The sequence below is a fragment of the Staurois parvus genome, unplaced genomic scaffold (assembly GCF_062004578.1).
Source record: "Staurois parvus isolate SC_StPar_1 unplaced genomic scaffold, SC_StPar_1.0 ptg000131l, whole genome shotgun sequence".
In the NCBI taxonomy this organism is placed as follows: Eukaryota; Metazoa; Chordata; class Amphibia; order Anura; family Ranidae; genus Staurois; species Staurois parvus.
The window spans coordinates 6501844-6528847 of NW_028317927.1; the positions used below are offsets into that span (position 1 = coordinate 6501844).

The 27004-nt window shown below is 39.3% G+C and overlaps 1 long non-coding RNA gene across 1 annotated transcript; it reads left to right on the forward strand.

The window, feature by feature from the left end:
- The first annotated feature begins 3162 nt into the window (after positions 1–3162).
- Positions 3163–25006, forward strand: LOC149466356 (uncharacterized). The gene is made up of 3 exons (XR_016312086.1): positions 3163–3319; positions 20579–20741; positions 24680–25006. It is a non-coding gene; the product is annotated as an uncharacterized LOC149466356 (long non-coding RNA).
- Positions 25007–27004: the final 1998 nt, after the last annotated feature.

Here is a 27004-nt window from a genome sequence, read left to right on the forward strand (position 1 = left end):
TGCACTCGAACTAGCATCAGCTGTACATCATTGCTCTGGGCAGACAGGTTTTTTGGCAGTAACAGAGGTGGACCATGGATCAGCAATTGTGGCAGTAGCTGAGTGTGTGACAGGGTGACAACCCAGAATATCATTAGGGGACAGTTGTCCTCTTACAGTATAACAAGTGCTTGAACCAGGACCTTCATGGAATTATCACCAGGTATTATTTAAAGGTGAAGATTTAGGGCCTATTCACACTGATGCATTTTGATGTACTTTTTGCAGCTAGGGCCCTTTTACACCGATGCGCTTTTAATGTGCTTATGATGCATTCCCATTGACCTACAATGAAAGGTATCTTTTTGGTGCTTTTTTGAAAAACTGCTCCAAAGATGCAGCATGCAGGACTTTCAAAGTGCAATATACAGTGGATATAAAAAGTCTACACACCCCTGTTAAAATGTCAGGTTTCTGTGTTGTAAAAAAACGAGACAAAGATAAATAATTTCAGAACTTTTTCCACCTTTAACGTGACCTATAAACTGTACAACTCAATTGAAAAACAACCTGAAATCTTTTGGAGAGGGGGGGAGTAAACATAAAAAACTAAAATAATGTGATTGCGTAAGTGTGCACACTGTCTTATAACTGGGGATGTGTTCAGAATTAAGCAATCACATTCAAAATCATGTTAAATAGGAGTCAGTACACACCTGCCATCATTTAAAGTGCTTCTGATTAATCACAAATAAAGTTCAGCTGTTTTAGTAGGTCTTTGCTGACATTTTCTTAGTCGCATCCTACAGCAAAAGCCACGGTCTGCTGAGAGCTTCCAAAGCATCAGAGGGATCTCATTGTTAAGAGGTATCAGTCAGGAGAAGGGTACAAAAGAATTTACAAGACATTAGATATACCATGGAACACAGAGAAGTCAGTCATCATCACGTGGAGAAAATAAGACACAACAGTGACATTGAGAAGAACTGGACATCCCTCCAAAAGTGCTGAAAAGACAAGAAGAAAACTGGTCTGGGAGGCTGCTAAGAGGCCTACAGCAACATTAAAGGAACTGCAGGAATATCTGGCAAGCACTGTCTGTGTGGTACATGTGAAAACAATCTCCTGTATTCTTCATATGTCTGGGCTATGGGGTAGAGTGGCAAGACGGAAGCCTTTTCTTGCAAAGAAAAACATCCAAGCCTGGATAAATTTTGCAAAAACTCATCTGAAGTCTCCCAAAAGAATGCAGGAAAAGGTGTTATGGTCTGATGAAACTGTTGTTTGGTGCAAAAACTGTTGGGAATGCAACAGCATGTACTATAATGTACTATATACAGTATTCTGTGGTAATATCACTTGACCAGTAGATGGCACTATACGCTAAAGGTTACTAGTTGTGTATGTGTAAAACTTGCTGCTTCTTTCTCTTCTCTCTATCATCTCTTCAGGAAGTAATATGTCTGCTGTTATACAGTCTGCTGAAATGTGCTCTGTGTGTTTGTAACTTAAGCCACACAAGTAAAGTCATAGTTCTGCCTCATCACTACCAGTGTCTTCTATAACACATAACCAACAAAAACAACACTGGACATCACCAAAAGAACACCATACCCACAGTGAAGCATGGTGGTGGCAGCATCATGCTTTGGGGCTGTTTTTCTTCAGCTGTAACTGGGGCCTTAGTCAAGGTAGAGGGAATTATGAACAGTTCCAAATACCAGTCAATATTGGCACAAAACCTTCAGGCTTCTGCTAGAAAGCTGAACATGGAGAGGAACTTCATCTTTCAGCATGAGAATGACCCAAAGCATACACCCAAATCAACAAAGGAATAGCTTCACCAGAAGAAGATGAAAGTTTTGGAATTGCCAAGCCAGAGCCCAGCCCTGAATCCGATCGAAAATCTATGTGGTGATCTGAAGAGGGCTGTGCACAGGAGATGCCTTTGCAATCTGACAGATATGGAGTGTTTTTGCAAGGAAGAGTTGGCAAATATTTCCAAGTCAAGATGTGCCATGCTGATAGACACATACCCAGATAAACTGAGTGCTGGAATCAAATCAAAAGGTGCTTTAACAAAGTATTAGTTTAAGGGTGTGCACACTTATGCAACCATATTATTTTAGTTTTTTATTTTTACTTCCCGCCACCTAAAAGATTTCAGTTTGTTGTTCAACTGAGTTGTACAGTTTATAGGTTACATTAAAAGTGGAAAAAGTTGTGAAATGATTTAACTTTGTCTCATTTTTTACATCACAGAAACCTGACATTTTAACAGGGGTGTGTAGACTTTTTATATCCACTGTACCTGCAGTGAACAGTTACATAGAATTCAATGGGAATAGTTTTCAAGCGATTTTGTCTCCCTGGAAAAAAGCAGTAACAGAGCGCAGTGTAAAAGGGGCTTTTGGAAGCAACAAAAACAATATATTTTTTTTAATGCTTTGAATATTTATATAAGAAAAGGCACCATCAAAATCACTAACATTAACGAGGAGGTACAGAAACTAAAGATCTGATACAATTATTATGATATGAAGTATCAAAGATCCTCTAATACAGTCACGTTATCCAGCAAGTGCCCTTAAGCATTTTTAGTGAGGGAAAAGCAGGTAGAGGGCATTAGGACCAAAGAGGAATAGTGTTCAGATGAGAGCTAACTTTGAAAAGGTCATAAAGGAGAGGAACTACTATGATATTATAAAACATGTCTACTCTGAAACAAAGCCAATCTATAGTGTTCAATGAAAAATTTTCACCTGTTTTGACCCCTCTACATTCAACAGCAGCAAATCATTTACATTCCTTAACTGGGCCAGATTTACAATACAGCATAGTAGGCCTAAGTGACCCTTGGGCAGTTTCTCCCTGTATAGTTATGAGCCACACATTTGTTTCTCATCAGCAGAGCTGAAGTAACCAAAATGAACTTTACTTATGCATTTTCACATCATTGTAAGCTAGAATAAGATTGGTAAAACAAAAAAATGTTCTGTGTAAAGGAGCTGATCCTAACGGGGGGGGGGGGGGGTTGTTTTAGGCACCAAAGGATGTGTATCTACAGTTTACAGTGAAAGAAACCCATCCCTTTTCCTTTACAGAACTACTGAGGCATTATTAATAAATGCTAATCTTGCTGGTCCAGTGGGCACAGTGTAAAGTTAATCTCTAGTAGTTCAGTGTGGACACCACAATGCTGGGCACTGTTGACCATAGAAAGTAATTTTTAATCTAAATAGCCCATGATAATTTGCTACTCCTGCAAGAGGCACTGCAGACAATGAAATCATGGCTTTCAACAGAAGATACATTCAGGAATATGCAGGACTACATGGAGGTATGTGAAAAAAAAGGCTGACAGCAATCTGTATATTCTGCTGTTTCTGACGTTTATTTCACTTAAGAATCCCTAGGGCATGTTCATGGAGAATTAACTTGAATGCAGTAATAGAAACATTTTTCTCGTATTATTTACTATGTCAAAGCATGGCAGATAAAACAGATGAAGTGTAAGATGTTGCACTTCATTAAACAACATAATCCCTTTCTTTTCTAATAAAAGGCTATATTTATTACATTTATGTTAGGTCTCTTAATGTATATACAGTAATGCAGTGCCTGAGAGTAATACCCGAGAGCAAAACATACATTTAATATTGATCTCTAGCAATATACTGTATGTTGGTGGTTATTTACCATACTGTAGCTTCATGTAAAGTACAATACAAATGCAGCATACAATAATAATTTTTCAAAGTAATCCACGAGAGCTTAAAAGGGGGTGGTAGTGAGTAGGGATGATCCAAACTGGGTTGGTCTTTCAAATGGTATCAAAAATTTTGCTTGAATTCCATGAACTTTGTGGTTAACCCCACTGCAGTCTACGGGGAAGGTGGGAGGGTTGCCTTGTTAATTAATTCTGGATATTTATAGGCCTAATAAGCAAGCTATTGTCAAACAAAAGGCACAGGAAGCTGGGCAATGCCATAGGGGACATGCACCATTGCCAAAATTAAAATTAAAAAAACCCCGCTATCTCTACCTACACAGATTTACAGCTTTCCCTAACACTACCAACATGCATATACAATATTACTGCTGTGAGCCCACCCTTTTATAGAAAAAGGACTGGTTTATACACTCCTTCAAAACATTGGCTCCTGTGACTCAGCTGACCAGGGTGCAAAGGTTAAGCAATGCATTGTATGGTTGTTCCTATTTTTGTCATTAACCTTAAATTTGTTTAGCCACAAACTGGGGAGTTTCTGCAAACCTGTAGCAGCAGCAAAACCAAACCTAGTTCAGAGTGGTGAGATTTTTTTTTTATATCAGGGAAAATAAGATAGCAAGTTCAGGAAACTAAATTCAGGGTGTATCCATCATGATTAAGTGAAAACACTAACACTCATTACGTCTGACCCAGGGGCGGACTGACCATTTGGAAACTCGAGCGCTGCCCGAGGGCCCGGGGTCAGTAGGGGCCCCATGAGATGCCCCTGGTACCTTTTTCATAGGCTTTTTTTAGTTTGGGCAAGGACACAGGGGCCCCATGATCCCCTATTGCTTGGGGGCCCCATGAGTTGTCATTCCGCCCCTGGTCTGACCTTGTCAAATGTTTGCTTTTTAAGTAACCCTGTTATGTCTTTCAGTGGTTATCAATGTTAAGTCATTGTAAGAAAAGAGCTAGTATACTCAATTATCTGGTGACCTGTGTCTCCTACCTGCTCAACATTCCAGTGTTGCAGTCTTCTAAGTCTCTTCCAGGTGTATTGGATTTTGCCCTTAGCATGCCATGGTTCCTTCCTCTTTATCCTACATCATACAGAACTCTGTGGCTGCAGCACTGGAACATTTTTGCCACCATTTTGAAATACCTGCCCAGTGCTGAAGGTTATAGGTCTGGAATTAGTAGAGTAAGACCTTCAGCTTCTGTAGAGGAATGAGTCTCCAGTACTGAAAGTCTGGAAAGAAAGACTTGCCACTTTGAATTATTGGTCAACTAGATGAACTGGATAAATGGGCCATAGGTCTCCAAGAGATGCTAACAACAATGAGGTGAGGATCCCATCCTGCTGTTGTTTACAAATAGAACAGAAAACCCCACTGTCATTCTATACAGAAGAATTCAAGCCATTGACTAAATTTTAATTATTAAAAATGAATATACTGTTTAAAGAGTTTCCACACTCTGCACAATGTGTCTTTAACCTCTACCTAACCTGTCTACCCTATGACAAATGCCTCCCTGGAGAACTGAACTTCAATTTTGTCAATTTTTTCTGACTGACTGTCTTGGCTGCATGTGAGCTGACACACCCAAATCACTAAACATTGCAAATGATGTGTGTTCTCACATTTATACTTTTGAAAATGCCTGTGTCATCTTAGATGTAGTACAAAAAGGTTATAGCTGAAAGTAAAAGAAAATTAAAGCCAGCCATAGTCAGTGCTAATCCCAGTCAGTTCAGCAGGGACCAGCCGAGATTCAAACCATGTATGGGCAGGCTGAATATACTCAAGTTGATCGATCGATCGATCAACTTGGGTACAACTAGCCTGTCAGATTTTACTGTACATGTGATTACAGTGGTACCTCGGTTTACAAATTTAATTAGTACTGCGGGACTTTTCGTATTGCGAAAAATTTGTAAACTGAAACGCAGTTTCCCATAGGAATGCATTGAAAACCAATTAATCTGTTCCGGAGGTCAGAAAAAAAGTATTTTACCTGTTCAAAACTCTTTATAAAGTGCACTTTAAAGGCATAAATACTGTACAGGGACATGATTAATCAAGCAAAACAAATTTCAAACATCCAACTTCAACTTTTAAAGCATCACACATCAACTTTTAAAACATGGCAAACTTTTCAAAACAATGTCAAAACATTTTGGAAGAGGATGAGGAGCAGCTCAACTGGGCAGCAATAACACAAGCAGGTTCTTTTTCATGCCTAGGCTGTTTTAGTAGAAACCTTTCCATTGTCTGCTACCTCCGGTGCCTTTTAAGCATCCCTTGGAAAGGGGACATGATGTCGGTGTCAAAACTGTTCACAAGTCTCTGGGCTAGAGCCTTATCTGGGTGGTTCTGCTGTACTATAGTCTGTAGGTTTACCCACATTTGGCATGCCTCCTTGAGTTGCCTGGAAGAGAGCTGTTCCTCACTCATTTCCTCCTCCTCAAATGAGATCCGATCCTCCTTCATCTTCTTCTGCAGTTCCACCAGGTCCTCAGTGGTTAGATCACGGTTGTGTCCCTCCACCAGCTTGCAGACATCCTCCTCAGTCACCTCCAGCCCCATGGTCCTCCCCAAGGAAACAATCTTCTCCAACACTGTTGACTCTGGTGCAGAAGCATTGGAGCCAGATGTCACAACACAATCTGGCCATTGGTTGCACCAAGCAGAATTTAGGTTTCTCTGGCTGACCCCGGCCCAGGCAATGGTGATAATCTGCAGACAGCTCATGATGTTAAAATGGTCTCTCCAAAATTCATGGAGGGTGAGGCTTGATCGATCTGTCATCTCAAAGCATCGCTGGAAAAGCTCCCTTGTGTAGAGTTGTTTAAAATTGGAGATGACCTGCTGGGCCATTGGCTGGAGTAATGGGGTGGTGTTAGGCGGAATGAACACGACCATGATGAAGTTAAAGTCCTCCTGAAAGTCTTCCTCGAGGCCTGGAGGATGAGCAAGAGCATTGTCCATGAGCAGCACAGCCTTGAGTGGCAGGTTATTGTCCACAAGGTACTGCTTGACAGCAGGATCAAAAACCAGATTGACCCACTGCATAAACAAGAGGTGTGTGACCCAAGCCTTTGGGTCGGACTGCCACAAAAGCTCAACTGCTCCTTCTTCACCTTTTGTTTCTTGAAGGCCCATGGGTTCTCTGAGAGGTAGAGGAGCAGGGGCTTGATCTTAAGGTCCCCACTGGCACAGAACAGGAGGGTGAGACGGTCCTTCGGCTTGTGGCCAGGCAATGAGGTCTCCTCTTCCTTGACGAAGGTACGCTTTGGCATCCTCATCCAGAAGAGCCCAGTCTCATCGCAGTTCAAGACCTGCTGAGGAAGGTAGCCCTCTGAAACCATGAACTCCAGGAACTCAGTAGCAAATTCCTCAGCTGTAGCAACATCGTAACTTGTGGCCTCTCCATGCCTGGCCACGCTGTGGATGCTAGATCTGGTCTTGAACCTTTTGAACCACCCCCTGCTTGCCTTGAAGCCTTCTGCATCAGCTGACGTTCCTGGCTGTTGGTTGAGAAGGTCAGTGTGCAAGGCCTTGACTTTTTTGCTGATGATCGCCTCGATCACTGTGTCCCCTGTATGCTAATTCTCTTCAATCCAGAGCAGGAGCAACTTTTCAACCTCCTGCAGAACAGGTGGCCGTTGCTTGGAGACTCTGGTGACTCCCTTGGCTGCATCTCTCCCAGTTATCTTCTCTTTCATCTTTAGGATGGTACCAAATGTGGATGTACTCCTTCCATACTCTTTGGCGAGGTCAGTCAATTGCATTCCTCCTTCATGCTTCCTGATGATTTCTTTCTTGACCTCGAGCAGAATCATCTGCTTCTTCCCCTTCCCAGCTTCTGCTGCTTTCTTGGGTGCCATGACAGCACAGTGAGCATAAAATTAAAAAAATGCTTTACACCCACACCCAGGCTCTCAACGCTCCAGTCCAAAAGCCCCAAGTCTAGCCACACAAGCTAATAAAAACCCCAAAAATCTGTCCACGTGAGCTGGCATGGAAACCACCCCACAGTGCAAAACACACAGTAACAGGCATGCACAGCGCATGAGCTGGCATGGAAACCAACCCACAATGTAGAACACACAGTAAAAGGCATGCAAATGACAAAGCTCAGCTCCCTACCTTTCCACAGACTCCAGCATGCACAGGGGAGGTGCTATAAACCTCCCAGGCGCAATGCATCCTGGGGAAACTTGCTTCGTCTTACAGGAAAAATTTGTAAACCGAGGCGTTCATAAACCGAGGTTCCACTGTATTGCTAATGGCTATTATAGCTGCTAAAAGTAATCACTATGGCTCTGTGGGAGGGATTGTTTTTCTTTCCTGCAACCCGCTCGACTGGCACAATTTTAACTTTGCATCCCCTGGTTACAAAATCCTAAATCAAACCCAGGCTAGATTTCAGTCCAATAAGTTAGTTAGCCACATTTAACTAGGTCTGTCTGGTAATGCTGTAGATGTTTTGTCACTACAAGTGAACTGAGGATGAATGGCAAAACATCATTTACATTACCCAACAGGTTTAGTTGAATGTTACTATCTACTAGCCGTTAATACCCAAAATCAAAAATGTAATGTAGTGCAGCTTGTCAATCATTACGTGTGATGGCTGCATTCAATTTCTTTCTTTTTTTTTGGTGATCTGGCCAGTAACACACCTTCTGTATTAATGAGGCCCCAATCTGGATAAATGAGCACAGGAAGCACATCACACAGCAGCATTGTTAATCTAGGGCAGTGTTCTCCAAACTGTGGCCCAGGGGCCAGATGTGGCCATTTGCTTGCTTTTATCTGGCCCTTGGAGCACTATTTCATCCACTGACACCAACAATAGGGCATAATTCCACCCAATGACACCAATGAAGGGGCACAATACCTCCCAATGTCACCAATGATGGGGCACAATTCCTCCCAATGATGCCAATAATGGGGCACAGTTCACCCAATGACACCAGCAATTGGTCCCAATAACAACAAGGATGGGGCACAATTCCTCCCAATGACACCAACAATAGGACACAATTCCTCTCACTGGCACCAAAGATGGGGCACTGTTTGCTCCCACTGACATTTGCTGGGACATTTGCTTCTCTCAATGTCCACAGTCCAGCCCCCATAAAGTCTGAAGGATGTTAAACTGGCCCTTTGTATAGAAAGTTTGGAGACCCCTGATCTAGGGGAAAGGTAGTGTTAGATGTACTAACAGATTTGGATTTAGATACAGATATTAAGCAGTTACAGCAACATTATTTTTCTTTTGGGATAGAGATTTTACATAAATAAATAAATAAAAACTGAGCATGGTAAGCATCCCTGTCAGTGGTAAATGGTTTGTCTTGTCTCTCTAACCGCTACATCTGCAGAACTTTTGAAAAACAATGTGCTTACTGGACGGATCAATGGGTGACACTAAGGAAAAGACAGCCTAAAAAAGAAAACTAATGCAGCCATCACATCTAATAATTGGTAACCTGCAATATAACAAATGTTTGCTTTTGGGTTTGATACCGCTTTAAATTTAAATTAGTAGTGGACAAATGTATGTATATATACTGTACAATGTAGATGGGTTATGGTGGGTGGTCATGAAATTATGGCTGATCGTGTATATATACTGTTAATTTTATTTATATATATATATATATATATATATATAAAAATTTTATTTCAGTGTCCAGTCGGTGCAAGCTAAAAGTCAGCAGGCACAAGACCCCAATCAAAGTTGACTGGTACTCCCAGCCCTAGTGGCATTATCTCTAGTGTATACAAAACAGCAGATAACTGCTGTAATTTAACAGTATGACTGTCACTAGCAACATCAGAGAATTAGAAAACATTTTGCACTCTGTAAAATAAATTAAAGCAAAAATGTAATAGTAGAAATGTAAAAAATGTTAAAATATAAGGCCAGCCTAGATTGCTAGATGCCAATGGGGTATAATGCCAGTATTATTACTAAAACAAAAATATTAAAGACACACATTTTTTTTTAGGTGGGGGGTGGAATTGTTGCTACAGCTGCTACAGATGAATTCTTTTCTGTGCATGAGCTAGCAGGGCATCTTGTTCAGAGAAAGCAGTTTGCTGTTCTATGATGCAGCGAGTGCATTTCAGTGTTGGAGAATATGTCTCAAAGCAGCTGATTTAAATGTAGCAGTGCATGCTGCGTATGCTGTTTTTGTTTATCACATGACTAATGGTGTAAAATTGCTGTACACAGATGATAAGTTTACATTCATTCTATTAAGTTCATGGTGATTACAGCCCATCCAACGTTTCAGTTAAATGTAAATATTGTAATACTGTTAACATGTACACGATAGGTCAATGAAGTACAACTAAATATTGGCAAGCCACATGCAATGCTCTGTTATCCGATGCCTGAGACATTTAAACTTCCACAAATGCACATAATGTTTCTATTAGGTCTGCTTGGTCCCAAACTGTTTATTTTGTTGTACTGTACTTCATACATATAGGTTTTTTGATGACTTATATGATGAAAGTTATACACATGTTCAACTTCCGGGAAGGAAAACTAAATAAATCAAATATAGCATTTTCATGTGCACCTTAGACATACATGTCAAGGATCAAAGTATTTGTTCCATCTGTTCAATTAATAAGGACCATCTTCCCATCAATAAATAATAAGATATTTGTGTAATAGAAGGAAATTGAAAATAGAATTTTCCTGCACCTTCTGTGTAGAGCCCAACTAAGACATACCTCCTTCCCCACCTGGGTGGAATGTGTAATCATCAAAAGAAGGGATTCACAAGAAAAGCGGTTACATCATGAACAGAAAGCAATACCCAAAATTTCCAAAAATTATGCTTTATTACAAAATTTGCATATATAGACAATTAGGTAAATACCTCAGTTAGTCATCACCACAAAATGAGAACATACAGAAAGGTATGACCTAAAACCAAAAAGTAATAATTAAAAACAGACATCATGACCGGTCATGAATATATAGGGCTGAAAATGTAATGACACTTGGTCTAGTGTGTTTGCAGCACTGACACATGGGTAATACCACCATGTAGGGGATGTATTAAAAAAATGTATCATAATAGGCGATATATCAGACATGCAGTAAAATATACATAGGTACCAGTTAAGGATGGAGAAGGAACCCGATGTTATACATAAACATCCAATTTGGGCAATAACCAATGAGAGACATATGCAGTGAAATTGAACCTACTAATGCAGGTTTAATGGCCTATGGCTGTGCTATATAACACTCAGAAAACATTATTATTGATGATTCAAAAAAGGAGCACTAGTAGGCACGATAGGTGGTAAGATCTTATATTGAGAAAGTCATGTCCATGATTATATTAGGAAATAAAGTTAGTGACTGTGGTAATATCTCCATATCCACCTTCTGTAGTTGAGGTGGCAGGGCCCTGCCAATCAAAATATAGGGATTCTTCACCGCCAGCATGCGGACTATATAACTCCCTTACTATGTAGTACAGAATGTGGGGGTGTCCATGCCGTATAGTAGAAGTAGGGTGCTATGCACCTTTCAGGAAATATAACATGATGTCCCCATCCTATAGTAAATAGGCGACATAAAGAGAGTCAATATGGCTGTTACTGAGAATATCAAAATAATGATGGCAATCAGCCGTGTTTCCTTCCTTATGTTTTCGGTATTCCACTCACCACCTGTGCCGAGAAAAATTGACAATGCATAGTCTCTCTCGTAGATGTAGTCACGCCCGAAGTCCCGGAGGCAGCCGCCAACGTTGGGACTATGGATAGACGGGCTCCGCTACCATCCCGGTACATGTGCAGCCTGATGGACGCCCAGCACAGGCGTGTGTAACCGCATTCCCTGCAGGACTACATGTATGGAGCCAGTGCGTCTGACCGGTAGTGACGTCACTGAAATGTGACGTCAACACGTTTCGCCAATGGGCATATCTTACTCAGCTTCATCAGGACCAATATTCTTTTGGTGCTTGGCAGATGATATTATTAAAGTATCCTCCTGCGCTCAATATAGGCACAATCCCTATCCGAAACAGCTGCTGTCACTTAAAACTTAACCATTCAGTAACCAATAATATATATCTTAAACAGTGAAGCGCTAAATTAAATAAATAAATAAATACATATATTAGGTGCCGTCAGTGAATATAAGTGCTTTAGTGTAATAATTCTTTGTAAATCACTGGAACATGCCAACCAATGGTGTATATAACTGGAAACAAAACTGAATACTTAATATATCAGTGAGAAATGCTAAATAGATATATAAATAAATATAAACACACCAGTGATGAATAATCTAATACCTCCAATAAAAACTTCTTCTCATTCACAGAAGAATATAAATAAATAAAAAAGTGCTCATTAAGTGAACAAATGATCACAAACTCAAAAAGTGAACAAGTGTATAAAAAAACTTTTCTACGTGCATATACCAAAAATGTATATACATATAACATATATATAAATAAATAAAGTCCATGCAGGTGTAGCTTGTGAAAAAACGTGGTCTTCACTTCTAGTGCGCACACACACACAAATCCTCAAATGGCAGCAGTGCCTGCTCACCTCCCCGCACTGACCCTCAAGGGGCCAAAAGGCTACTTAATCTCCTCTATGGCCAATCTTTCTCCTTCGGTAGCTCAGCAGGGGATCACAGGGTCTCCACTTCTCCTCCACTCATACGTCATATAGGACATAAAACAGAGCTCCCATAGTGTAATATTGTTTATTATAGGCCACTTCTATTGTATATTGGTTGTACTCACAATTTTCTCCCTGGTTACACAGACTTTCCACCTCATCCCATAGGTGTATCACATGAATCACAGGGGAACACCAATATGGCCGCTCCGTTCTTGTGCCCCAATCCCTGCAGTCGTGGCCCAGGTGCTCCTAGGAGGGTGACATGTCCAAGCTACTCTGAGAGTAGCTTGGACATGTCACCCTCCTAGGAGCACCTGGGCCACGACTGCAGGGATTGGGGCACAAGAACGGAGCGGCCATATTGGTGTTCCCCTGTGATTCATGTGATACACCTATGGGATGAGGTGGAAAGTCTGTGTAACCAGGGAGAAAATTGTGAGTACAACCAATATACAATAGAAGTGGCCTATAATAAACAATATTACACTATGGGAGCTCTGTTTTATGTCCTATATGACGTATGAGTGGAGGAGAAGTGGAGACCCTGTGATCCCCTGCTGAGCTACCGAAGGAGAAAGATTGGCCATAGAGGAGATTAAGTAGCCTTTTGGCCCCTTGAGGGTCAGTGCGGGGAGGTGAGCAGGCACTGCTGCCATTTGAGGATTTGTGTGTGTGTGCGCACTAGAAGTGAAGACCACGTTTTTTCACAAGCTACACCTGCATGGACTTTATTTATTTATATATATGTTATATGTATATACATTTTTGGTATATGCACGTAGAAAAGTTTTTTTATACACTTGTTCACTTTTTGAGTTTGTGATCATTTGTTTACTTAATGAGCACTTTTTTATTTATTTATATTCTTCTGTGAATGAGAAGAAGTTTTTATTGGAGGTATTAGATTATTCATCACTGGTGTGTTTATATTTATTTATATATCTATTTAGCATTTCTCACTGATATATTAAGTATTCAGTTTTGTTTCCAGTTATATACACCATTGGTTGGCATGTTCCAGTGATTTACAAGGAATTATTACACTAAAGCACTTATATTCACTGACGGCACCTAATATATGTATTTATTTATTTATTTAATTTAGCGCTTCACTGTTTAAGATATATATTATTGGCAGATGATATACGTTCAGCGATACATTAAACTTATGGTGCCTTTTGCTCTTTTGCTATTTGTTGATGGAATGTGTAAGTACCATGTCTTCATCAGACTGCTACTCCAGTTCTGTATTTTCTCAAATAATCATGTTTTACTCTGTCACAGTATAACTTTATTTTTTTTTCAGGACATTGACACAGTTGATTTAATTAAAGAATTATAAAAAAAAGAAAAAAACTATTAAATTAAACATATTGCCCATACCAACCAAAAATATTTTATTTGCCATTATTGTTTTCAATACTAGCTGGAAAATTAAAGCTTACACTTTAGTGATTATTATAGTAAACACCTTTATTATTTTGTTCTCAATTTTCTAAATTAGCAGTATTAATTTTTTCATTGGCGTTCCTTTCCTTAAAATTCCTTAAATGGTTTTCCTACCCTGAGAAAATATCTGGATTTTTGTATTAGGACCAAAAATCTCAGAGAAATGGGACATTCATTCCAGCATTAAAACAACTTCTAACAAGGCACAAATATCAGTTCTAAAACATCATAGCTTATTTATACCATAAAATTTGTATACACCTTTCAATTTGGCCCCTAAAAAGTTTAAAACATATACTCTTGGTTAAAGTGGTTGTAAAGCTTTGTTTATTTGGGTTTTTTAAATAAAATGAAAATATTATATATATTATACATTTATTATATATAAATAAATAAAATATATTTAATGAAAATAACAAACATGTCAAACTTTCTTGCTCTGTTTTGCACAGATCAGCACCGATCCTCCTCTTCTTGGATCTGCCATTGACACTCCTGGCCCCTATTCCCTGCCAAGTGCCCCCAGAGCTTACTGTGGGGGCACTCTTGCATGCTCGTTCCCGAGCTTGTCCATAAAACAGAGAGCGTGGCTGGGCCCAGCCCCTCGCTCCCTCCTTACTGGCTGTGATTGGGGACGGGCTAAAGGCTCTCGCTGCTGTGTCTCAGCTAATGAGAGGCTCTCCTGCACATCGCTGGATCGAGATGGGACCCAGGTAAATATTGGGGGGGGGGGCTCAAGGTTGAACTGCACACTGAATACACACACTCATAGAATGCATGAAGGTAAAAAATCTTCAGCCTTTACAGCCATTTAAAAGTCAACCATCACATTATACATAGCCCACTGACACCAAAACAAGAGGGCTACGCAATTTGCAGTCTAGAGCCACTTCTACAGGACCGAATGTGTACTGGATATAGCTGGGCTTTGTATTAAGCATTTCATTTGGTTACTGGTCGCATACATTTTAGATTACAGTATCTGTAACAAATGACATATATCTGTACATAAATTTTAAGTTATCATCAAGTACTTTGTATCTATAGTTAATATTGTATAACTATATACCTTGTTTATTATAATTAATTACAAAAAATTATATAAAATGAAATAGAACTGTCCCCAGGATGGTTTTATAACACTACCACCAGATATGTATAGCACAACCTTTCCCCAGGTAGGGGCACATCTGAGTCAACCCACTCAGATCTGAGAAAAGGTAGAGAATAGTACACCCCATTAAATTTTTTAGGTGAAAGAATGAACTTGTTAAATACTTAAAAACACAAGTAGACAGATGATCGGGAACTCAATAAAACTAGAGCCTGAGTAGTGGACTATATTTAATATATAGATAAACTGGCCGCTGCTAGCAATACCACAAGTGTTAATGCAAACATGTGAATAGAAATATAAATAAATGCTGTGCTGCCACTAGTGATTAAATGTGCCACACCCCGTTCGTGATGGTGGCCCACAAATAAATGTGACCTCCATGTAACATATAAACATAAAAACTTAAAGTGCACCCTTCCGTGTATCCCTATATATCATGCATGCTTAGACCAATGCTTTAAACCTGTGCTATATTAGTGAGGTAATGTGCAAATAGTGCAACAATCATGAAAGCCAATACTCCCAAATTAAACCGATATCAGTCAAAACATAATAATATTAATATATATAAATACAATGCACTTATTACAAATTTTAAAGTCCCAGTACACAACTTTCCAGATCCAAATATTTAAAGTCCCAATGTGAAACACTTTCTACATCCACACATGTGAGACAAGGTGATTCAATGATCAGTCTTCTTGTCCGTAAAGGTCTTTGTGTTGAGTGCTCCACTTAGTGCACCCCTCCAGAGCCCCACTCACCCAAAGATGTTGACCACCTGCATGGGTAGGTCAAACTGCACGTTTGGTGCCTCAGCACACCCCTACAGCGATCAGCTACCTGTATATTCTTGATGCATTTATCCATTGGTTACAGACTGCATATATGAAAAACACTCTGGACCATCCACAATACTCCTCCACCACTGTGAAAAACATCAAAGAAGAGCCTCCATAGTGTAACATTGCTTTTAGTAAGTAAAAGACACTTAAAATTGCACTTACATGTAAAGCATGTGTATGGCACTTTAAAAATCCTAGGACACTGCAATCCTCTGTATGCCCTCTCAAGAGACAAAAGTGGCGCTGTCAAGCCCTGCCCTATGCATTTCGCCGTATGACATCATCAGGAGCGGAGCTGGAGCACCCCATTAAGTGTTCATTGTAACAAGCGTACACACAGTGAAGGACGCTGCCCTCCATTTTGTCAAGAAATCTCCATTTTGTCCCCTCATTCTCCCCCCTTCCTCTCTGTTCATACACATTGACATATGGCCTGTGTGTTAAAAAGTGTCACAGGCCAGAGCCCAGCAGGGAGCCCAGAGCTATACACCTCTATGAGCTGAGCGCCTGGCTGTCTAAGAAAGCTGTGCAATATAGCACCTCGTAAAAGATAATGCAAGCCTTCCCAGGAGTTCAAACACATTCCAACGCAGCACGAACCAGATAACACTTTTAAAATCCATTTTTCCCCTATGTCTCATATCTTGGAATATGAGAGACTTACAGAAAAACCAGGCATATCTTCAAATGGGCCACGAGGAGACAAACAGTTTGATAGGTCACTCTCCTTGGCTGGAATACAGAGGAAAGCAGGAAAGCAGATCTCTTGAACCATTCAGTGTATAATTTCATATTTCATATATAATCATTCCTCAGATGTGTCTGCATAATATTCTTCCCGTGGGTGGAATGTCACTTGTGCATATGGAAAGTTATGAGCCAAAATATGAACTATAAGAGATTTTTGCTCTAGTTTAGGCCTATGCCCAGACGATCCCTCCCTAAACGGGGTATTGGTCCTTGACTTCAGAGACACCCCCTGCTGGGGAACTACAAAATGGGTTGTCAGGCCTAAGAGAGTTAAGTTGAAGAATTCTCCCTTTTAACATCAGAACCACCTGGGGGAGACCCGTACCCTTTCGCTCTGTCTTTCTGAAAGCGTTGAACTGTTTCTACAACTCTTTATTGCAATGTACGAATTCCTGCCTCTAAAAGAGCGCTACTGTGTTTGTTTAACCCTCTGTATAACCGGCCTGTGGTGACCGTGTTATACAGACGATTATCTCAACCATTATAGTGTTATAGCTGATATCGCAGAGTGAAGGGTTATTTGCATAATTAACCTGATCCAGTAACAATCGCTCCCAGGCTGCTGGTACATAGATTGTGGTCCAATTTGCTGGAAAATTGTTACGCAGGGTGCAGCTGGGTGTGGCATTATTACGCTCGTGACATCGCGGTTTTAGATTGGCCAGTCCTTCGGTCACGAGTTTGGTGAGAAGGTCAGGGGTCTGACGCCAGGTTCGTCACATATTGGTGGCAGCAATTGTGGGATCATCACATTCATATCTACCCCCCAAAATCCTGTAATCAATTAATATTGATTGGTGGTCGCAATTTTGCTGTAGTCCTGCCCACTGCCATTTTGCTTTGGTCTGTTCCTAGTGTATACTACTGTGTTCCTGATATAACGGCCACCATTCAGGCGCCCGAGATGATCAGAATCACATCAGGGTCCGGGGAATTGAGGTTTATTACTCTAACCAGCACTCTTCTCAAGGGGCCCTTACCCAGATGCCTACCCACCCAGCAACACCGATGAGTCCAGGCCACAGACCCATATCCTGGCGGTCATCATGGCAACCGGACGGCCACCATGATATGGTGGACATTTACAATCTATTGTACTCCTATATACCAATAAAAAAACTAAAAACCTATACCTTAATATTAAGCCAAATGTATAGGCAAGAAGGGGACTAGACTAAACAATTAATAATATATCCCTTAAAAGAGACCTTTTTTGTATAGAAAACATAAAACATAAATTAACACCCGGCGTCCATGTTTCCAGGGCCCCAGAGCCCTAATATACTCAATAGAAATCAATTTTAATAATGAATACAATTATTTAAATTTAAATAGGGATACGTGGAGGGGTGCACTTTTAAGTTTTTATGTTTATATGTTATATAGAGGTCATATTTATTTGTGGACCACCATCACGAACGGGGTGTGGCACATTTAATCACTAGTGGCAGCGCAGCATTTATTTATACCTCAATAAAACTATGGGGAACTCTGATGAAACCGAAATTTGACAAAATAAAATAAAATCCTCCCTTAAAAATAAATAGTAGTGTGGAACTTTATTTTCAGAAAGTTGAGAAAGACATTAAAAATATTTTAAAATACTTATTCTTCTAAATTATCTGAAACTATATCAATGTCGATACTGTTGACTCTGGCAAAATGTTTTTGTTCACTATTTTCTGTGTATGTGATGAAACCCTTTAATAAATAAAGAATGTAAAAAAAAAAAAATTTAAAAATACTGTTCCGTAGGAACCTCAACAATATACAGTATCGGCCCTTAGACAATTTTAGCAAAAATTACCAGATTATAATAAAATCATCTGAGGGGATGGAACATCACAATTATGGACCCCAACAATGTATGCAAATGTGTAATAGAATTCTTAAAAATAAAGGAGGAGGGATTCTTGATGTCAGAATGAAGATGAAAAATAACTTCATGAAGAATTAACATGAAGATAACTTACATCCAAAACAACTCATTCAAAGTATACCAATAGATCAATATTTAAGATTCAGACAAAATTGCACCAATATGCCTAATTTTGAACGTGAACCAGAAAAACATAAAACACTGCACAGAGGATGGGGATATAGTAACAAAAATTGTTAAAACAGGCATATAAATGAGCCAAGGCTAGTTCTAGAGAGACATATATTATTATACCAAATGGTCAGTCTTGAATTATCACCCAATTTAATGAAATTCTATAAAGAATGTCATGTAAACATTCTTAGTGCCTAGTCATTTCTCTAGTTTTAGTAAAAGGGATCCAAGAAGGTTTCTCTTGCATGGTAAATTTAAATGCAGGTCATGTCCCTATGGTCAATTCATAGTTTAGGTTGCCCAATAGAAGTACATATAGGTCTTCACACTTTGCCAGCTGTAGAGCAACTGGTATGACTGATACAGAACCTAATATCTAGGAACTAAATGTGCACTAGTGCAAGAAATCTATGATGATACTCATGATATATGTAATAGAAATTTCAAACACTGAGACACTTCACAAGCTACCGTGACTACCAGACAGATGACCTGTGTTTCCTGATGCTTGCTAGAATTCATCCTTATGTTAGGAATGGTGATTTTCACAAATGGGTCCCACAATGTGAGGCTTAAGGATTATATGGAAAATTTATAATAGCGCTTGCTCTGGTATAAAGCAAAATATTAGTGACCACCAATAAATAAACCTGTTATATTCAATCAAACCAACAGTGCAAACTGATCATAATATAATGCAATCCAGTGATTTAAGTGATTAGTAACAAGTAATAGTGTATATATATATCAAATTAATAAACGTCCAAAAGTAAAGGATATATGACTTCAGTAAAACACCACTAGATGCCTGGCACATGATACAGTTTTGCCCCATGCACATGTGGTGCATGTGCAACATAGTTTGTGAACTACCTGCCACGTCAAAAGGGCAGTCTGAGTAATGCTGACATGCCAATGGTGCATGTGACATCACAGCGTGGAATGCAGAATGACCCAATGGGAAGCCATCTCCTCTATGACCCAAAGGTGTTTTTCTGGCTTGGATGAGGTGGGGATATATGAAGTAGGGCGCAGGGAGGTGAATCAAGTCTCTTGGAGTTCACATTGACATGGCCACCTAATAAGCAACCATTTTGGCATACTTTCACACTTAGCAAGTACCATCATTCTATGCTGCCCCTGGGGACCCACCTCTTTCCTTCCATAGGGGAGGGGGAAGGGGTTATTGCAACACTAGCCATAGTTAGGGTTAGTGTGCCAATAACCCCTTTTGGATTCTCTGGGTACCTCTTCTCAGATATGAGCAGGTTGGCACTGATGTGTCCATACCTGGTGGAAAGTGGTACCATACATAGCTGGTGGTAATTCGTAAAAAAGCATCATGGGGACAGATCAGTCTATTTCATTTTGGACACATTTCCTAAGTAAATATAATGGACAAGATGACTATCAATATAATGTACTTGATTATAACTTAAATGTAAATAAGTACTTATGTTTGTGATTTGTTACAGATCATCTAAAATTTATGTTACCACCAACCAGAGTTCTTTATATAAAGCCCAGTGCACACTGAGTCCTCAGGAAGCAGCACAATGCCACAAAAGGCACAGACCTCTGGATGTACAGGTTACATTGTTCAGGTGTCCAAAGACTATATATATAATGTGATGGTTGGCTAATTTTAACTAAGGTTATATGTTTTTACGTTTTTGAGGTACCAAACTGATATGTGCTCTCTGTATACAAATGTTATGGTATGAAAAATAGTTAAAGAGTTAATAAATGCACAACAGTAAAACCAGTCTGTATATGCTGTAAAGCATGCTTGTTATACTCACTGTGGAACCTAAGGGGTTAATCCTCTGCACTGTGTAAAAAGGCTGTTTGATCCTGACGTCTCTGATCCTCCCCTTCTTCCAGTGTCCCCTCTTATCTCCTGATAAGACATATCGTTTGGGGTCACTCTGCACATGCATGGTTTGGTGTGTATTGCTAAAATGTTTTTTTCTTTTTTTTTGGAAGAGTGCATGTGATCAGCACAGGGTCAATCAGCACTGTCCAGAAAGAGGTCAGGGGTCCTGCATCCTCCTAGAGCAAAATGAAAACTCCTCCTACAAGCATTAACCAGTGCCCGGCTGGATGCTGATAGACATCACAAGACTGCTCTAACTGCTGATGAGAAAAGGTAACTAGCAGTTTATAGTTATTAAAATAATTGCATTTCCATGTTCTGTGTACTGTGGGAAACCAGATAGAGTGAATGCAGGGTCCTGGGTTTAGGAACACTTTAAGTTTTAGATGGATTATTTGTTTCTTGTTACATCAGTTAAGCCACATGACAATACTCAAGGCAAAATAGACATTGCATCCCAAATCAAACATTATACATTCGTAAAACATAATTATTATACTTAAAGCCGTATTAAACTCAAAAGCAAAAATGTAATATATATTGCTGCTTACCAATCCATAAGTGTGGTGGCTGCATTATTTTTCCATTTCTACACTTTTTTGTCTTTATTTTGTACCTGGTGATTCAGGCAGTAACACATCTCTATCTATGGAGGAGCAATGGACTCACCCTTGCACAGCAGCATTGTCTGAAGAGGGTAGTGTTAGGTGGACTAGCAGATTTAGATGGACTTTACATAACTGACTAAGTAACACTTTTTAAGTGGCTACAAAAACAGTTTTTCTTTCATTTTGGGATAAAAGTGTTAACCAAATGAAAAAATCTGGCCATTGTAAACACCCCTGCCTGGTTTGTCTCAACCCTGTAACTGCCACTTTGGCTGCACAGCTTCATATTTTAAAGTGGTTCTAAAGTCATAAGGTTTTTTATCTTAATGCATTGAGATATAAAACCTCTCAGTGCTTGTTTTTCCCCCCATTACCTAAATACTTACTTGACTCCTGTATCAACCCAGAGATGTTCTTGTCTGCAGAGAGCCTCTCTCTCTCACAGGCTTGGCCAAGAGCAGTGGGAGCCATTGGCTCCTGCCACTGTCGGTCAATCCAGTGAGGAGAGAGCGGGGTCCGGGCCAAGCTGCGCTTTGTGTGTCAACGGACAAACAGAGCTTGGCTCAGGAGTCAGCTTGAACTTGTGCCACCATAGGAAGCGGCTTCCTATGGTGTCACACGTAGAAGATAAGGAGTCTCGAGTACCAGTAGGGGACCCCAGAAGATGAGGTTCAGGGCTGCTCTGTGCAATACCATTGCAAAGAACAGGCAAGTATACCATGCAAAAAATAACTTTACAATCACTTTACAGGAAGTTGAAAGATAATAACAGATAAAACAACAAAGACAGCTATGTTAATGCTAGTAACAGACTGCATCATATGTGTAATTTTTTATTTTGCATTTAGTACCACTACACTTTCATTTAAGCATTTGCAGTACTAAATTTCACCAAGAGGTGGCACTGCAAGTGAACACTGAAACTGCAAGTTCTTGTCTTTGCAGAAATGGGCAGCTGCCAAAGAACCAATATAATTCTCAGCTTCCTTTCGCATAATTTCTTAAAGAATAAACATTTATTTTACATTGCATTGCTGTCTATAATTTTGTCTGTAAGACTTTAGCTAAAAACCCTAATTTTCCTGCTATTATATTAATCTACATTTGTTTCAAGCAGCTCAGTTGTTGAAAGCAACTTGCCCCCTACTGTTCATAACATCTTTATGCCTCTTACAAGCAGTGTTTGTGGAAAAGACAACTCTCAACGGGACTATCATCATTTATTTCTTTATAATATGCACATAAGAACAATTAAAAGCATGTCTGAGCAGATTAACCTATTTTGGATTCTAAATAGCAGAAGTAATTTCTCATTTCTCATTCATTAGAACATCCATTCATTGTATTCTATTCTTTTTACAGAGCTTCATTCATTTAGTAACCTCATCATCTACTAATGACCCAATATCCATCTATATATCACTTCTCTCCAGCAATATATTTCAGCATTAGAGAGCTACAGATCTCAATTAGATAAATTCAGATGTTCAGTTTAGTTAATTAAAAATAGCATTTCTCTATTGCAGGCAGGCTTGTCTCAGTGCCAGCAACTGCAATATAGGTTGTTTTATGAACACCTTCTGCTCATTCTTCTACTACCTGCACGATATGGAGATGATTTTACTTATGACAGACTTGCTCAACCTTTTCAATACACAGGAACCTTTGAGATAACTTTCCAGGCTTGGGGAACCCATAATAAAAATGACTATATCTACAATTCATGATACATTAGAGTTAAATTCAGTGGGAAGATTGCTCCTTACACTTGTGGTCATTAGAAAGAATTACCCCCTTACAAAAATCTCAAATGATCAATGGTGTTGGCGGGAACTTATATGAGAGGCAGAAATTGCTCATTTCTCAAGGAACCCCTAGCAACCTCTGGAGGAACCCTAGGGTTCTGTGGAACCCTGGATGAGAAACCCTGATTTATAGTGAGACATATTTCCTGCAAAAACTGCATACGGTACCTCTGTCCTTTATGTCCAACTCACTAAACTGAGAATAGATGTTGCTGAAGTCCTGTTTATTTTTAAAAAGTTGTTAACAATAATGAGTTAAATTTGATAGGTGATTCCAGTGTAAAAGTGGTTTTATTTCATTTTATGAAATACTTCAGAGTGTAACAACAGTTAAATTGAATAGAAACAGGAAAGCAATCTAGTTTAAAGGGATCAAATTCACAGGTTTATCAAGTTTCATTCCATGTTATGAAACTCCTGTTCACATCGTTTGATACCCTGTTCAGATATCACTTGGCAGAAACATGGGTTCCTCCTAGCAATTTTAAAAGTGTGATTCACATGCATTTCTGCATGTTGCACATAGGGCAGCCCAATAACTTCAATGGGCTGCCCTATGCATGTTTGTACTTTGTGGCAGAGTTTTGTAAACTTCAGAACCAGATGGACAGAAATGCTAATATATTGCAGAAAAAAATGCAAATTGTATATTTAGCTGTTTGCCTGGAGTTCAGCTGCAAAATGTTTTACCGTGAATCAACTTGCAATGTACTGCATATCTAGTATTTGTTTAAAGTAAACCTGTGGCTATGATATGGACATTCAAAAGTGCATTAGTTGCATATTACAGGTAGTCCATGTGTTTAAAAAAACACTCTGTAGCTAAAGGTACTGTGGGAAAGTTCACAACAGCTCATCTCCCCTTGCTTTTTCTTGTTTCTTTTTCTAGGCTTCTAATGTAAATAAGCAGCTTGTAATGTAAGCTGTTCAGAAACAGACTATAGTCAATCATGAAATACTCATTAGTGATCCCTGAGAATGGATTATTCCACAGTCCCTGCAGCTACAGAGGTCAGTGAAGGCTTCTTTTAATGTACTTCCTTTTAAGAATATGCAAATACTTTAATGTCTATAGTCTGACCACAAGTTCACTCAAAATAGGTAATGTAAACAAGAAAAAAAACAATTGTGGCTGTGTGATGCATATATGAAAGTGCTGGGTTTTTCAACCTGGAATTCCAATACAACAGGCTGCAGTAGACAAAGATGAACACATGGAGTATATTATAAATGAACAAAAGCAATTGGAGCTAAACCGCCTACCACAAATGAGATGGTATCCAACATTTAATACATGTACAAGAATTGGACAGACATTAACCATTTCCCCTTCCTGTTGACTCCTGTCCCTTCACTTTCCTATATAATGGCTTCATCTTCAGTACTAAAACAAGGAAAGTTGTACAAACCTTGTTGTTTGAGAAGGAACAATGGTTCATACTGTACACAAGACCTACTGTGCACTCTAATGTTAAACAAAATGACCAAAGGTCTTTTTTGAGTCAAGGGGCCTTTATAAGAATATACACCTTTAAATTCCTATATAAGCTCACAAAACGCCCATGAGATGTATAATGCCCTTGTATTTTACAGAAAACCTTTTTTTGAATCTTACATTAAGCCAAGCTCAATGTCTGCAATGGCTTCCTATTGACTCCAGTAAATGTACATTTAACAATGGGAAAAAACATAATTTCACAGTGTAATAGTTTAACTCAAAAACACATATTTCTTATTTTAATGGTTTCCTTTTATGCAAGCAGTAAATCATACAAACTGTTTCTTTTTTTTAAAACAGAGACACTATAAATTAGCGTGAATGGCTGTGAAGACTAAGCTACCAAAGACTCATAGATACTGGATTCCAGCAACCATAAATGTGGAGCAGAAAAATAAAAGTCTGACTTTAAGAACAGGATTTAAAGGAAGTAGAATATGAAGACATAAACACAAAGTCATTTTTGTTCTGCATGTAGGCTAATCCCCAGTGCAGTCAAAGCCCACAGCCTCTACTCCTTTAGTAAATTTGTGAATCTAATTTGTAATTTATATCATGGAAATTAATCATGAAGAAGGTTTGTAAATAATTACACAACGTACTAATAAAAGAAGCTAATTAAAGCCACCACTAGAAGTTTGTCGCATTCAACCGGACATGTTCTGAAATGTTGAAGATGTTTTGCTGCTTAAAATAGAAGCTTCTTTAGTTCTAATGAGTGTCAGGAATATACCCCAGCATTTATAGCTACACTGGTAACTCCGTCACCTTATTCCATTCACTGTGGAATGTGTCACGGCAGATGTTGATTGTCCAAGAACATGATGAAAGGTTTGGAAATTTGTATACAGATCAAGTTCAATTTAATGTGACTAATTACTACTACACTACCTGGATAAATGAGAATCTTCAGAGACTCAATAAAAGTTGTCTCACCAATTTAAACACATATATACAGAATATACAGTATATAAAGTATGAATTAAAAATGTGTTCCCTTTTGTTGAATATAAAATTTCTAATGGAAGTAATGCTGATGTGCAAAGCACAGTAACCTGTTGCATTTAGAAGCCATGCATTAGCAGATAGTATTAAAAGAGAAGTATGGCCAAAGCTTTGTTGGCCATACTTCTATTCTGGGTCATAGCAGTGCACATACTTGTGCTCTCCTGTGACCCAAAATCAGTCTACAGCAGGTTAGAGTCTACTGTCAGTTGATGTCACAGAGCCACTCCAGGCTCTGAAAGGATCCCAATCATATTGTCAGGGTCATCCCAAATGCCTGATTGGCAGCTGGCTCAGCCTCTCAGAGAGTGACTGAGAGCCGGAGAAAGCCACTCTCACACCTCCCCCAGGCCGGAGCGCCAGTAAGTGCTGGAGGGGCAGAGCAGAGAGCAGTGACTGACAGTCACTGCTCTCTGCTCTGAGGGTACTGAGAACTGAGTGATCAGCGGTCCTGTGATCACTCAGTTCTTTGGCTTAGAGCCAGCAAGGGACAGCTGCAGCATGAAGGTGAGTATGTACAGTATGTTTATTTTTTTAAACTATCCCAGACTTACATAGTTAGATCTGATAAGTCTGGTTGAAAAAAGACGTCCAGTTCAACCCACAGGGAAAAAACACACACACACACACACATATAGAAATCCTCCATATACATTATCCTTTACCCACAGTTGAGAACAAGGGAAAAGAAACATAAAGCATGATCCAATTTGCTCTGGCATGGGAAAAATGTCTTTCCTGATCCCCTAATAGGCAATCAAATATTCCCTGGATCAATTTTACCTATACATATTAGTAATCAGTTATATTTTGTGCATTTAGGAAAGAATCCAGGCCCTGTTTAACACAAGCTACTAAGCTGGCAAGAACCACCTCTTGAGGGAGTCTATACCACAGTTTCACAGCTCTTACTGTGAAGAAGCCTTTCCATATGTGAAGGTTATATCCCTTTTCCTCCAGACGTATAGAGATCCCCCATTGTCATTTATGTTGTCCTTAAAGTGAATAACTCTACACCAAGTTCACTATATGGACAATTTATGTATTTATACATGTTCATATCCCTCTTAATCTCCTCCTATCAAGAAGAACAATTATCAAGAGAACAATTTCAGTTCAATTTCAATTTAAGTTCAGCTATTCTTTCCTCATAGCTGAACTCCTCCATGCCTCTTGTCAGTTTGGTTGCCCTTCTCTGTACTTTCTGCAGTTCTGCAATATCATTTTTGTGAAATGGTGCTCAAAACTGAACTGCACATTCTAGATGAGATCTTACTAATGATTTGTACAGGGGTAATATGATATCTCTCTCTGGAGTCTATATCTCCTTTAATACAAGAAAGTATTTTACTTGCTTTGGAAACCACAGCTTGGCATTGCATGCTATTATTAAGCTTATGATCTACTGGAACTCCCAGATGCTTCTCCACCATTGATTCCCCCAGTTGTACTCTCCCTAGTATGTATGATGCATGCAAATTCTTAGCCCCCAAGTGCATAACTTTCCATTTATCAATATTAAATCTCATTTGCCACATAGTTGCCCAATTAAACAGTGCATTGAGGTTAGCTTGTACTTTGGAGACATCCGTGAAAGGATGGGCTTGGATCATCTGCAAA